Source organism: Schistocerca americana, chromosome 1 (genome assembly GCF_021461395.2).
Source record: "Schistocerca americana isolate TAMUIC-IGC-003095 chromosome 1, iqSchAmer2.1, whole genome shotgun sequence".
NCBI lineage: Eukaryota > Metazoa > Arthropoda > Insecta > Orthoptera > Acrididae > Schistocerca > Schistocerca americana.
The window spans coordinates 762649820-762664730 of NC_060119.1; positions in this window are offsets into that span (position 1 = coordinate 762649820).

Below are 14911 nucleotides of genomic sequence, written 5' to 3' on the forward strand. Positions count from 1 at the left end.
TTCAAGTAAAATATTCTAGCACTCTGTCCCAACAAATTCTATAGCTGCATTCAGTTGGAAAAATATAATCTCTTCTATTTCTAAGAAATTCCGTCATGCTAATACCAGTATGACTGTTCTTGAAAACGAGTGTTTATAATACCCGCCGCCAATGTATTGCCTGTACGTTTGTTTACGTAATTTCAGGAAATTTAGTCAGCTAAAAGGGTAAAAACTCACAGATGAAAATTACGCTGGTTAGCACAAGAGTGATAAAGAGATGTTCCGTCGTATGACTGAATCACATTTTCATTTTCTAAGATTGCACCATTAACCAAGATATCATGTCAACATCCCCTTTGAATCACTTTGTTTATCTTCGTTTTTTGTCTTTTGATGTCTCTTTTTGTACGCTTGGAAACTAAGAAAACTTTGCAAAATTACGTGCCACCGATTCACGTACTCTTTCTGGGTCACAACAGTTTTCTTTATTGTATTTATGAAGTAAATCTTCAAATGTTGTCAGTTTTATGTCATTCGTTCATTATCACTCACTATTCCCCAATCAAAGTTTTGACAATCGTCACTGTATGTAGGAAAAATGATTTCAATTTGTTACCGCTTAAGTGACCAGCGCTCCGAAAGCATACAGTTGTAACTATAAGCTATTATTAACGCTTGTTGATAAAGAACTTGTTTTGCCCGTTGCCCTTCTGGCGCGGACACCTTTGCTGTGCACACGTGGTTGTCACTGCAGTTGCTGTTCTGTTTACAATTTCCAGTTCAGATAAAAATTTATCTTTCATGTGTTATTCATGATTATTTAACTATAGACTACCACTCTCATTTACTTACTCCGTTTTTTTTATAAATATACTTTCCTTTAAGCACACGACATTTACGAAGCTACCGTAATTGATACCTTCGAAACCTGCAATAGCCGTAGTGTATTACGAAGGCTCACACTAATACATGCCCACGTGTGAGTAGCAAACGCTGCGTGAAATATAGAGTTGTAGAAAGGACAATAATGGGAAAAATTTTAATAGATTGGCCGCTACACACAGGTATTGCTTACTGGGGTAGCAGAGTAGGTGTGGCATGCACATGTCAGTTCTTTCCGGACAGGGAAATCCCCCCAAAGAATCAATGAAAGCTATGATTTCAGAGTAGGAAGTACTTTAGAAAGAAGCATTATCGTGGCAGATCGGAGGAAGAGAACGTGGATACAGTATTAATTAACTGCAGGGACGTCCAGGTGAAGGTCACAGGGCTAGTTTCAAAAACGGTAGCAATCCTTTCATAGAAGCTGGCTGGAACCAGATGTTAATAGCACTGAGATTCTTAACTCCCATTGGAATGTATATCGCAAAGATATGCGGGAAGCTGCTTGTAATGTTATGTGAGCCTCACTGCCTTTTTTTAAAACTAATTTGTGGCCGATTTTATTCTGAGAAGCTCAGTAATGTATGTAAATACCGTAAATGTAAATGTAATTCAAAAAGTACTTGAAGTGAAGTGAAGCGCAGTTGGACAGCAAGAAACTCTTTAGCGCGCAATCCCCGCAACGACAGTAGTTGTGAATCTTTGAGTATGACTCAAAAAAAAAAAAAGGACAATTGATTTATTAAAAAAAGAGGACTGTTAATCTGTATCTTGTGGAAAGAGGACGTGTTGTTAGGCCGTCGCTCAGAACGTATTGTTACATGTAATGAAAATTGCTATTGTAGTGAAAAACTGAGTAAAGTATGTGTAAGAGTTGCCAAACATTTATGTATACAAATTTTTTGTAAGTGAAGAATAGAAATATCTTGCTTTTGGAAAAGGAGGTGAACTTCATTGTCGTCGCCGTCTATCAATCGACAGAATTGTAAGTGTACAAAGTTCACTAAAATACAGGAAAGGAAAAGCATTCTCTATAGTTTAATACGTAACAACCTCTCATAATTTCTTAATTTCAGTAATTGGATTATGATCTTGTAGAATAGTATGGTGCTGAACTCCATTGACCAGTTTTGATGTAGCAGGACGTGTAGTTTGAAGGAAGTTTGTGTGCCAAGCAATCTCCTTTTCTCACGAAAAGCAGATTGCTGTTTGATCGTATTTACTTACAACAGTGGTCCGGCATTTATATGCTGGTGGAAGTGTTTTTATAGATGTAAATAAAACGATAATACAAGGGCTTTTGTTTTTAACCTTCCATCGGTAACGAAATGGAAACCATAGTGAAAATCATTTTTTTTTATTAGAAAATTTAAAAAGGGAAATGGATAGGTTAAAGTTAGATCTAGCGGGAAATAGTGAAGTTCGGTGGCAGGAGGAACAAGACTTTTGGTCAGGTGAATACAGGGTTATAAATACGAAGTCAAATAGGGGTAATGCCGGAGTATGTTTAATAATGAATAAAAAAAATAGGAGTGCGGGTAAGCTACTACAAACAGCATAGTTAACGCATTATTGTGGCCAAGATAGACACGAAGCCCACGCCTACTACAGTAGTACAAGTAGTAGTAGTAGTGCAAGTAGTAGTACAACTAGCTCTGCAGATGACGAAGAAATTGAAGAAATGTATTATGAAATAAAAGAAATTATTCAGTTAGTGAAGGGAGACGAAAATTTAATAGTCATGGGTGACTGGAATTCGATAGTAGGAAAAGGGAGAGAAGGAAACGTAGTAGGTGAATATGGATTGGGGGTAAGAAATGAAAGAGGAAGCCGCCTGGTAGAATTTTGCACAGAGCACAACTTCATCATAGCTAACAGTTGGTTCAAGAACCATAAAAGAAGGTTGTATACATGGAAGAAGCCTGGAGATACTGACAGATTTCAGACAGATTATATAATGGTAAGACAGAGATTTAGGAACCAGGTTTTAAATTGTAAGACATTTCCAGGGGCAGATGTGGATTCTGACCACAATCTATTGGTTATGAACTGTAGATTAAAACTGAAGAAACTGCAAAAAGGTGGGAATTTAAGGAGATGGGACCTGGATAAACTGACTAAACCAGAGGTTGTACAGAGTTTCAGGGAGAGCGTAAGGGAACAAATGGCAGGAATGGGAGAAAGAAATACGGTAGAAGAAGAATGGGTAGCTTTGAGGGATGAAGTAGTGACGGCAGCAGAAGCTCAAGTAGGTAAAAAGACGAGGGCTAGTAGAAATCCTTCGGTGACAGAAGAAATATTAAATTTAATTGATGAAAGGAGAAAATATCAAAACGCAGTAAACGAAGCAGACAAAAAGGAATACAAACGTCTCAAAAATGAGATCGACAGGAAGAGCAAAATAGCTAAGCAGGGATGTAGAGGCTTATCTCAATAGGGGTAAGATAGATACTGCCAACAGCAAAATTAAAGAGACCTTTGGAGAAAAGAGAACCACTTGCATGAATATCAAGATCTCAGATGGAAACCCAGTTATAAGCAAAGAAGGGAAAGCAGAAAGGTGGAAGGAGTATATAGAGGGTTTATACAAGGGCGATGTACCTGAGGACAATATTATGGAAATGGAAGAGAATGAAGATGAAATGGGAGATATGATACTGCGTGAGAATTTGATAGAGCACTGAAAGACCTAAGTCGAAATAAGGCCCCGGGAGTAGACAATATTCCGTTAGAAATACTGATAGCCTTGGAAGAGCCAGCCATGACAATACTCCACCATCTGGTGAGCAAGATGTATGAGACATGCGAAATACCCTCAGACTTCAAGAAGAATATGATAATTCCAATCCCAAAGAAAGCAGGTGTTGAGATATTTGAAAATTACCGAACTATCAGTTTAATAAGTCACGGCTGCAAAATACTGACGCGAATTCTTTGTAGACGAATGGAAAAACTAGTAGAAGCCGACCTTGGGGAAGATCAGTTTGGATTCCGTAGAGCAAGCAGTGAAGGAAACAAAAGAAAAATTCGGAGTAGGTATTAAAATCCATGGAGAAGAAATAGAAACTTTGAGGTTCGCCGATGACGTTGTAATTCTGTCAGAGACAGCAAAGGACTTGGAAGAGCAGTTGAACGGAATGGATAGTGTCTTGAAAGGAGGATATAAGATGAACATCAACAAAAGCAAAACGAGGATAATGGAATGTAGTCGAATTAACTCGGGTGATGCTGAGGGAATTAGATTAGGAAATGAGACACTTAAAGTAGTAAATGAGTTTTTCTATTTGGGGAGCAAAATAACTGATGATGGTCGAAGCAGAGAGGATATAAAATGTAGACTGGCAATGGGAAGGAAAGCGTTTCTGAAGAAGAGAAATTTGTTAACATCGAGTATAGATTTAAGTGTCAGGAAGTCGTTTCTGAAAGTATTTGTACGGAGTGTAGCCATGTATGGAATTGAAACATGGACGATAAATAGTCTAGACAAGAAGAGAATAGAAGCTTTCGAAATGTGGTGCTACAGAAGAATGCTGAAGATTAGATGGGTAGATCACATAAGTAATGAGGAGGTGTTGAATAGGATTGGGGAGAAGAGAAGTTTGTGGCACAACTTGACTAGAAGAAGGGATCGGTTGGTAGGACATGTTCTGAGGCATCAAGGGATCACCAATTTAGTATTGGAGGGCAGCGTGGAGGGTAAAAATCGTAGAGGGAGACCAAGAGGTGAATACACTAAGCAGATTGAGAAGGATGCAGGTTGCAGTAGGTACTGGGAGATGAAGAAGCTTGCACAAGATAGAGTAGCACGGAGAGCTGCATCAAACCAGTCTCAGGACTGAAGACCATAACAACAACAACAACGTGACTGTTACATATCGCAATGCAATATTTTTTCCATTTTAGTGATTTTTTTATTTTTTATTTTTATTTTTATTTTGACTTATATATTTATTTATTTTTTTACGACAATGGACCTGGGAAGAAATTTTTGCTTTTTTCTCACTTGGAATATGCACTCCTAGTGTGGTCTCAATTCTTATTACTAGGAGGGGCTAGCATTTCCCACGGAGCTGGACAGTTTTAGCAGAAGTCGAGCTGCAGTACGCTGCGTACTCTTTTAGGCAGAGCCGGCGCCTTCCCTCACTCAGAGCTGAGGACACTGTGCCTCCACTGACATTTCAAAGAATAACTTAGCATGACATGTTTGTCTTTTTCGTACAAAGATCAAAACACAGGACACCGTGGTGCTGGCCAACTTCTGTGGGAAAGTCAATTCCTTTCATAAGGAAATATTTGTTTATCCAGTCGAACGAGTCGGCACGAAGAGGCTGATTAATCAAAGAGACACTGCTGCAGAGAAGTACCTACGTCATGTTTATTTATGTGCGTCCTGTATATCAGGAGTGAAAAGTTTCAGCTACTTACTTTGCCACGCAACTTCTGTTGCTTAATTCGTTATAGTTTGTGGTCTCCTTTTGTCTTGTTAACTTTGAATTTTCGAGCTGCCTAGACGATTAAATCTTCTTATATTTTCTCCATACTGTCTTCCATATAAATTGGTACCTCCCCATAGTGTTCGCGTCGTTTTGTACTTTCATTTTAGCGTTTAAAGAACTTGGCTGTATGTTAACTTTATGTGAATTATATTGGTCACTAAAAGTAAGTAAATATCTCTTACTCTCAGTCTTAGATTTCAAAATCCCTTTGTGTTCTACAACTTTTCAATGATTAAGGGAATAATATGTACCGCATGTTGTATTTTTAAGCTGTTGATCTCACTGTGACGGCATTTCCTCAACGATCAGATACTTAAAGGAGTAAAAGAAGAACAAGTGTTGCACTCGATAGTCTTGGATGATTATAGATTTACAAGGGCGTGCTGAAAAGTAACGCCTCCGTACTTGTTTTGTGAAAACTTTTAAAGCTTTTTAAATAAAACCAACTTTATTAACATTCTAAATTTTTATTCTTCATGTCCACATATTTATTTCTCAACATGGTAACACTAGCGAGGAGCACATTTGTCTCAACAAGAGACCAGTTTGTTGATTCAGTCACTGTAGAATGTCTGACTTCTTTGACGGATCCACAGCCTCATCTGTGCTAGATCGCTGCTTTGATAGCTATCAAAGTGAAGTCCTCGAAGGTGTTCTTTAAGTTCAGGACTGAAAAAAACCAGATAGGGTCAAGTCGGGACTGCATGCAGGATGATCGATGACAGTGGATCCAAGACGCGAGATTACTGCAGATTTCGCAGCTCAAAATCTAAAATAAATTGTTGACAGATGTCTAATCTCTTCCGTTGCGTGTCAGGGGTCAGCATTCGAGGCAGCCACCTACACAATGTTTTCTGTAACGCAGTTCTGCAGTGGTGGCCTGTGCACGCTCCCGTGATATGCCACACTTACCCGAGTGGTGTGTCTGTGTTATCAGACGATTTTCTCTGGTGAGTTCATCATCCCGATTCCGATGAGCACTCCTTTCTTTCAGGAGTGCTAGTTCGGCAAGGTTCGCAGGAGAGCTTCTGTTAAGTTTGGAAGGTAGGAGACGAGGTACTGGCAGAAGTAAAGCTGTGAGGACAGGGCGTGAGTCGTGCTTGGGTAGCTCAGTCGGTAGAGCACTTGCCCGCGAAAGGCAAAGGTCCCGAGTTCGAGTCTCGGTCTGGCACACATTTTTAATCTTCCAGGAAGTTTCATATCAGCGCACACTCCGCTGCAGAGTGAAAATCTCATTGTGGTATTACTTATTTTTATTTTTTATTTATTGATTTCTTTAGTCTGACAACGTTAGGGCTATCAGGTTCTCTGTTACATCTAATCAGACGTTCTGTACATTTTACATTGTGTTCATCGCGTCGGTCCCATACGTGGCAGTTAGTTATATCCTGGGTAAGGTCTTCAACGTTTGGTTGTCTGTTGCTTTACCACGACCTGTTATACACTGAGGTGGAAAAAGTCATGGGATACCTCCTAATATCGTGTCGGACCTCCTCTCTCCCAGTATACGTGGCATGAACTCAACACATCGTTGGAAGTCCCCTGCAGGAATACTAAGCCATGCTGCCCCTATAATCGTCCATAATTGCGAGAGAGGTGCCGGTGCAGGATGTTGTGAACTCACGGACCCCTCGATTATGTCCTATAAATGTTCGATGGGATTCATGTCGGGCGATGCGGGTGATCCAATCTTTTGCTAGAATTATCTACAATGTTCTTTAAGCCAACCGCGAATAGTTGTGGCCTGATGACATGACATCCTTGTTTGCGAACGTCAAGACCATGAATGGCTGCAAGTGATCTCCAAGAAGCTGAACTTAACAACTTCCAGTCAGCGATCGGTTTTTGTTGGACCAGAGGACCCAGTCTCATCCATGTAAACGCAGCCCACGACATTATGAAGCCACCACAGTCTTGCACAGTGCCTTGTTGATAACTTGCGTCCGTAGGGTCTGCTCTTACCAACTGAAACCGGGATTCATCTGACCAGGCCGCGGTTTTCCAGTCGTCTAGGATTCAGCCGATAGGGTCACGAACTCAGGACAGGCGCTGCAGGCGATGTCGTGCTGTTAACAAATGCACTCGCGTCGGTCATTCGCTGCCATTGGCCATTAGCGCCAAATTTCGTCGCTTTGTTGTAACGGACACGTTCGTCCTACGTCCCATATTGACTGCTGTTGTTACTTCAGGCAGTGTTGCTTGTCTGTTAGCGCTGACAACCCAACGCAAACGTCACTGCTCTCGATCGTAAAGTGAAGGCTGTCGGCCACTGCTTTGTCCGTGGTGTGAGGTAGTGCCTAAAATTTGGTATTGTCGGCACACTCTTGACACTGTGGATCTCGGAATACTGAATTGTGTAATCATTTCCGAAATTGAATGTCCGATGCTTCTGGCTCCAGCTACCATGCCGCGTACAAAGTCTTAATTCTCGTCGTGCGACCAATATCACGTCGGAAACCTTTTCACATAAATCACCTGAGTACAAATGCCAGCTCCGCCAATGCACTGCCCTTTTTACCTTGTGTACGCGATGCTACCGCCATCTGTGTATGTGGATATCATTATCGCATCACTTTTGCCGCCTCATTGTAAATTACATACAGTGCACAGGGGACTCTGTGGCTGAATCTGACGATAGTTAGTGGAGTGCACCTTTAATTCGTGACGAGTTCATAATATCGAAACGAGGTTTTTGGCAGATGACAGTACGTAAAGAGATACCTGATTTTGTTACACGGTTAATATTCGTAACGCTTTTATCACTCGAAATACTGAAACAAATACGATTTTCTAAATGGAACAATATGTTTGTTCGAATGCATTAGAAGCATTTAAGAAAGGAGTGCAGTTACATAACACTTGACTACGAAGGCTTTCCCGGCATAATAATTGATAATAACCTTCTCGGGTGTGCAGCCGAAGCATAACGCCATCTTGACACAACATTTCATCGGTCCATCTGGCCGCCACCTTCAGGTGAGACTGCTGGTACACGATCTCGCCGGAACCGACTTCTCAGAGTTTTTTTTTTTCTTTATTGTATTTCAATTCCCCATCGGGGCGGGCTGGCAGCAGCATATGCGCTGCTCTTCAGCCGCCTCTTCTCAGAGCAAGCGGCGGCCCCTATATAGGCCGCAGAAGGCCCACAACGCGTGCGCGAGGTGCCGTAACTGCCCTCTAGCGCAAGTAAACATACAGCGCCCCAGTGGTAGAAACAGGCGAAATCGAGATATCGCTATCAAAAATTAAAAATTATTCCGACGATCGAAACACAGACCGTTGTTGTTGATTTTTTTTTACAACACAGGATTCCAAGTTTTACTTAAAAGGTAATCCTTGTCTCTATTAATAAGATTATGAGATAATCGAATCTCTATGGATTCTTTTAAAACACAGCCCCAATAGCGAGATGCAGGGGCAACCATTTGTGTCTCGTCGTACGGCATTCTATGTCCCTCGGTGAGAGAGTGCTCCGTCACTGCAGATTTCTCAGGCTGAAGCAACCGTGTGTGCCGCTGGTGCTCAACACATCGGTCCTGAATGTTCCGAATTATCTTCCCCTTATAAGCCTTCCCACAATGGCAAGGGATCTTGTACACCCCGGGCTTCCTCAGACCCAAGTCATCCTTAACTGAGCCAAGAAGCGCTCTAATCTTGGCTGGCGGACGAAAAATACTTTTGATATGATATCTTTATAGAATTCTTCCTATTTTCGAGGAAATGCTCCCAGCAGAAGGTAGAAAAGCCACCGATTTGCGGGTATCTTCTGGTGGTTCAGGCGAAGGTCCAAACTGGAAAGCACGACAGATCTGTTTATCTGTATAGCCACTCTGCTTGAACACAACCTTGAGATGGTCCACTTCTTGTGTCAGGATTTCTCCGTCTGAAATGGCATAAGCTCTTCTCGCCAACGTCTGCAGGAGCCCCGTACGTTGGAACGATGGATGACAGCTAGAAGCATGCAGGTAACGTTCCGTGTGCGTAGGCTTTCCATAAACACTGTGTCCCAGAGTCCCATCATCCTTTCTGTACACCAGGACATCCAGAAACGGAAGCTTTCCATCACTTTCCACCTCCATGGTAAACTTGATGCTAGGATGCAGGGAATTAAAATGATCTCCCATGAGGCCACACCAAAATGTATCGTCGACGTACCTCCAGAAACAGGTTGGTTTCAAAGACGCCGTCTTCAGCGTCATGTCCTCAAAATCATCCATAAAAGGATTGGCGACTATTGGGGACAATGGGCTCCCCATAGCCACTCCGTCAGTCTGTTCAAAATATTTGTCATTGAATAAAAAGTACGTCGACGTCAGCACCTGGCGACAAAGCTTGGCTGTTTCCTCATCCAGTTTCTCACCAATTAATTGTAAGGATTCTTCCAGAGGAACCCGGGTAAAAAGCGACACTACATCAAAACTCACAAGCAGATCACAGGGACTAAGAGACAAGAACTTCAATCTCTGAATAAACACCATAGAATTGGGAATATGATGTTCACAATTGGCGACGTGAGGGCCAAGAACAGATGCTAAATACTTGTCTAGATTGTAGGTAGGAGCACCCCAATTACTCACGATCGACCAGATGGACCGCTGAAATATTGTGTCAAGATAACATTATGATCCGGTTGCACATCCGAGAAGAATATTATACATAATACTTATTAATGTCGGCTTTAAAACTTCTCGCTAAATAATATGAGAAATGACGTATTTAGCTGTTGCCTTTCGTCGCGGGATCTCTGGCCGAGGTTTGTTTAACGATTTCTCTGACGTTTCGCCAACAAGAGTGGCTGGCATTGTTCAAAAGTTCATCCCCCCCCGGCTAGTGATGGCCTGCAATCGAGTCCGTGGCCGAAGATTATATGTAACTGTTGGCGCGACAGTTACGTGTGATCTACAGCCGAGCAGTCGACTGCATACCGTCACTAGCAATGGGAGGGGCGGGGGAAAGAGAATGAACTTTTGACAATGCTGGCGAAACGCCAGAGAAATCGTGAAACAAACGTCGGCCAAGAACATTAAGACAAAAACCAAGAGGCAAAACGTACGACAGCGACAACGAAAGCTCCGACAATTTTTTAATTTTGTGAGCATGGTAAATGTACTGAAATGTAGAGGTAAGGCTACAGGAATGAGCTATGCAAGTTGAACAATGGGCAAGTGTGATTCTCATATCAGACGCCCATCGCTGTATGTAACAAGAAAGATGGGACTAATTAACTCCACACTAGCAAACTGCGGCTGCAGTGCTTTTCAGTTTTAGCACTATCTTCAGAGTACTACGTGAAACGCTTTAAAAACCACATTAAGAAGCGTTTTAAATCGTACTCGCCTTTTCAATAATTTTCCATTGTAGTTAAAAAAAAACATTTCATTCCATTTGAAGAAATGATACATTCTTCAATATCTCGGTTGATAAAGGGTTAAATATTTACTATGCAACAAAATTACTTGCCCTTTGTGTACTAAGAACCGTTCAAAAAATAAGAGGTCTGTTACATCTTACGCGCGTCACCCTGCAGAAAGAATGAATGGGACATAAGGAAATATTCTACCAACATGTAGCCATAGCGGTCGAGTAAAACCAAGGATTCTTCCGAGATTAAGGTCTCCAACAGACGGACGGAATATACAGGGTGTTTATAAGCGAATATCGGGGTTTTAACGCTTTGTAATATTTATTATATTAAACCTACAGTTATGAATAATATGTCAAATGAAAGAGCAGCTCAAATAGTTTTACCAAGAACCTTATAAATGTTCAATGTGAGCACCATTTGTCGCACGGCGCACATCTAGTCTACAGCCGAGTTGTTCCCAAACGTTGATAAGTGCGTCTCCAGTGATTGTAGCAACAGCTGCTTCAGTCCGGTTTCTTAATTCAGGGATGTCTGCTGGTAGAGGTGGCATCTACACGTTGTCCTTGATGAATCCCCAAAGGAAAAAATCGCATGGCGTTAGGTCGGGTGAACGTGGAGGCCATGCAAAGCAAGCCCCGTCATTGGACCGCTTGATGTGTGCTGTGTAACAAATGGTGCTCACATTGAACATTTATAAGGTTCTTGGTAAAACTGTTTGAGTTGTTCTTTCATTTGACATACCATTTATAGCTGTAAGTTTAATTTAATAAATATTATAAAGCGTTACAACCCCGATATTCAATTATAAACACCCTATAGTATCTCACGCCCTCATTACATGATGTGTTACGGAGAAGTTTGACATCTGGCTCAGAAATCTGGCCCGCGGTCTGAGGATTACAAATTGTAACACCGTTGATGAAAACTTCTTCCATCTCGAGAATTCCAACTACGTATCTCAGGATCAAGCCCTTGCGTTAGTGGCGCTGACTTTAAGATCGGGTAAGATCAATGCAGAGAGGCCTATAGCCTGACAAACTAGGCAACCAGCTATTTCTGCTGAGTTCAGTTATGTCAATAGTGTAAGAAAGCCAAAATTGTCGGTGAGGCAGCAACGTGACGTATGGGGAAACATCGTGAGTCGAAGAAGTGTCACACAAAAGTCTGGCCTCCGACGTGAGAACTGTCAATACCACGCCCTCTGTCTCAGCTGTACGAATATGCTAAAAGGCTATTGGAAAGCAGAGTTGTTTGTTGTCAAAAACTTCGAAGTAGTGAAGGGTGGCGTAGCCGCTGGGACGTGTAGACGAGGCCGGGGCGTGCAAACAGCCACTGCCCCAGGGACGGCGCCCACGCGGTGGCAGAGCAGCGCCCTCTGGAGTGCTCCAGCAGAGGACCTAACGGAGCCGCCAGGCGCCGAGCCGCGCTGCGGGCCGCGCACATCAGTCGCAAACACTGCCCAACTACGCCCTACCACGACACTGTAACAATACGCGGTTCTCAGCGTCTCAGAAGCCGTATACTATGAGGTGTCGGGAAGCCTCATAGTTCTTACGATGGTTACGCTTACGAAATTAGCGTCGTACCTGTATACACACTCAAAGATCAGATCGAAAAAAGTCACTTACTTGTGGAATGATCTAACTCTTCTTTACTGCTCACATATCCACAGCGACGCTGCTACACTTTAAAGCGACTTACGTGGTGCTGAAAACACGACACGCAAGGTAAGGGAAACAAAGAGTTTGCAATAACGGGAATGCCCTGATGGTAGGGAGATTGAGATCATAGCTGTTTTCTGAATGAAGAAATGTGACAGTCTGAATTTACTTTTATTATTATTATATTGCCAGAGTCGCTCTGACCACTGGTACAAATGTACATAACCTGAATGAGATTTTCACTCTGCAGTGAATTGTACGCTGATATGAAACTTCCTGGCTGATTAAAACTGTGTGCCGGACCGAGATTCGAACTCGGGACCTTTGCCTTTCGCGGGCAACTGCTCTATCATCTGAACTACCCAAGCACGACTCACGACCCGTCCTTACAGCTTGAATTCTGCCAGTACCTCGTGTCCCACGTTCCAAGCTTCACAGAAGCACTTGTCCGCGAAAGGCAAAGGTCCCGAGTTCGAATCTCTTAACGGCGAAAATGTTTACCGTCATAGTATTTTCACAAAATACACGATGAATGAAACAATAAGGTGGTTGATTATTCCACGAACGTTTTCTCTTAGCATTTTAATAGTAAACTACACCTTGATGCAGAACACCTCTCTTGTAACTTCTCCCACTGGGGTATCTCGGTGATGCTTTCTCGCTTGCTTAACTAAACTGTAACGAAATGCCTTCCTCCTCTTTGGATCTTCACTATTTCGCCAATCAATCCTCCATGGTAATAGTCCCAGAGTGATGAGCGATACTCAGTTATCGGTGGAAAGACAATTTAAAAATCATCCCATTCGTGGGTGGACTACAGTTCCTGAGGATGTTTCCAACGAATCTGTCTAGCATTTGACTGTCCCACAATAGTTTTTACGTGGGCGTTCCACTTAAAATCGCTCTCTACATACAATCCCAGACATTCAATGAAAGCGACTGTTTCCTGTGACTGTTCAATTATAGTGTAACAAACAATAAAGCGCCTTTTCTCCTATTTGTGCGCAGTATGCTACATCTTTTTACGTTATAGATCAATTACCAGTCCCTGCACACAGTGTCGACCTTATACCGGTCAGTCCGTATTTCACTACTACTTTCTAGCATTGCGACTTATCTTTATAGAACACCGTTACCTACCTACAGCCTGATGGAGCTTTCCACGTCATCCACTAGGTCATTCATACACTGAGGTGAAAAAATTCATGGGACACTTTCTAATATCGTGTGGGGCCTCCTTCTGCCCGGCGTAGTACAGCAATTCGACTTGGCATGGATTCAACAAATCGACGAAAGTCCCTTGCAGAAATATTGAGCCATGCTGCCTCCTTGGTCACCCAAAATTGGGAAAGTGTTGCCGATCAGGATTTTGCCCTCGTACAGACCTCTCGATTATGTCCGACAAATGTCGGTTAAGATTCGTGGGTGGCAATCTGGGTGGGCAAATCATTCAGTCGAATTGTCTAGAACTTCCTTAAAACCAATCGCGAACAATTGTGTCCCGGGTTCATGCCGCATTGTCATCCGTCATAATTCTATCGTTGTTTCCAAACATGAAGCCTATGAATGGCTGCAAATGGTCTCCAAGTAGACGAACATAACCATTTTCAGTCAATGATCGGTTCATTTGACCAGAGGAGCCAGCCTATTCCATTTAAACACAGCCAACACCATTATGGAGTCACCGCCAGCTTGCACAGTGCTTTGTTGACAACTTGGGTCCACGACTTCGAATGGTCTGCGGGACACTCGAGCCCTGCCATCGGAACTCATCTGACCATCTCACGGTTTTCCATTCGTCTAAGGTCCAACTGATATGGTCAAGAGCCCAGGAGAGGCGTTGCAGGTGATGTCGTGCTGTTAGCAAACGCACTCGCGGCGGTTGTCCGCTGCCATAGCCCACTGATGCCAAATTTCGCCACTCCGTCCAAAAGGACACGTTAGTCGTACGTACTACATTGATGTCCCCGGTTATGTCATGCAGTTTTGCATATCTGTTAGCACTGGCAATTCTACGCAAACGTCGGCCGTGGTGACCGAGCGGTTCTAGGCGCTTCAGTCTGGAACCGCGCGACTGCTACAGCGGCAGGTTCGTCTCCTGCCTGGGGTATGCATGTGTGTGATGTACTTAGGTTAGTTAGGTTTAAGTAGTTCTAAGTTCTAGGGGACTGATGACCTCCGATGTTAAGTCCCATAGTGCTGAGAGCCATTTGAACCATTTCTACGCAAACGCCGTTGCCCTCGGTCGTTACTTTGTCCATAGTGAGAGGTAGTGCCTGAAAGTTTGGTATCCTCAACACACTTTTGACATTATGTATCTTGAAATATTGAATTCTCCAACGATATCTCAAATAGAATGTCCTACGCGTCGAGTTCCAGCTACTATTCCGCGTTCAAAGCCTGTTAAATCCCGTCATGGAGCCATGATCACGTCGGAAACCTTTTCACATGTATCACCTGAGTAGAAATGACAGCTCTGAAAATGCTTTGCCCTTTCATACTTTATGTAAGCGATACTACCGCCA